General features: G+C 52.1%; 1 protein-coding gene across 1 annotated transcript in view; it reads right to left on the bottom strand.

Annotated features, from left to right (window-relative positions):
* Window positions 1-583, bottom strand: part of LOC107707608 (receptor tyrosine-protein kinase erbB-4-like) — a 229,271-nt gene that overhangs the window by 64,127 nt on the left and 164,561 nt on the right. The window lies entirely within an intron of this gene.

Genomic DNA, 583 nt, shown 5'->3' with positions numbered 1-583 from the left:
TAGGCAGCAGGTGCAGCACATATTCAGCTTTTTGCTTCGGAGCCGAGCGATCACATCATTTTGCTCCTGACTACTCTACTGAGAGAAGAAGACTGAACGAGTTCAGCGCGCTCTTTGAGAGCTCTTCGTGTTGGCTGTATGGCTCTTCAGCGGTGGTGGTTTCCCGTGTCGAGTGGGTTGCACACATCAGGCTGCACTACCCCCTGTTTGTGTTGCAGGCGGCCATCTCCCCAGTGCGCTTCAGCACGCTAAAAGAGCTTTTTCCCTGAAAGAGCATTCACGTGTGCGTCTTTTTAAAGATGACATTGCATCTGGCAAACTCAACGTTACGTCTTTGTAAAGACGATGTGGGTCTTGCTATAGACAATGTATCACCCGGGCATTTCTGATGCGGTCGTTACCTGGCGCTGATGATGGTCACGATCGCTGCCTCACGTGTCTGGGCATTAAGCACGCTGAGGTGGCGTTTGTGGATGAGTCATGTTCTCATTGCGGGAAGATGATCATCTCGGAGTTGCGGGCCAAGCTCAGTTACCTCAAAGGGGCAGAGCTCCGTTGCCTCTGCCTCGATCTAGTTCTCGTC

The sequence above is a fragment of the Sinocyclocheilus rhinocerous genome, unplaced genomic scaffold, assembly GCF_001515625.1.
Source record: "Sinocyclocheilus rhinocerous isolate Xijiao unplaced genomic scaffold, SAMN03320098_v1.1 scaffold1016, whole genome shotgun sequence".
NCBI classification, from domain to species: Eukaryota; Metazoa; Chordata; class Actinopteri; order Cypriniformes; family Cyprinidae; genus Sinocyclocheilus; species Sinocyclocheilus rhinocerous.
Note: the sequence above shows the minus strand (reverse complement) of the source record. Positions and strands in the feature narration are given on the sequence as shown.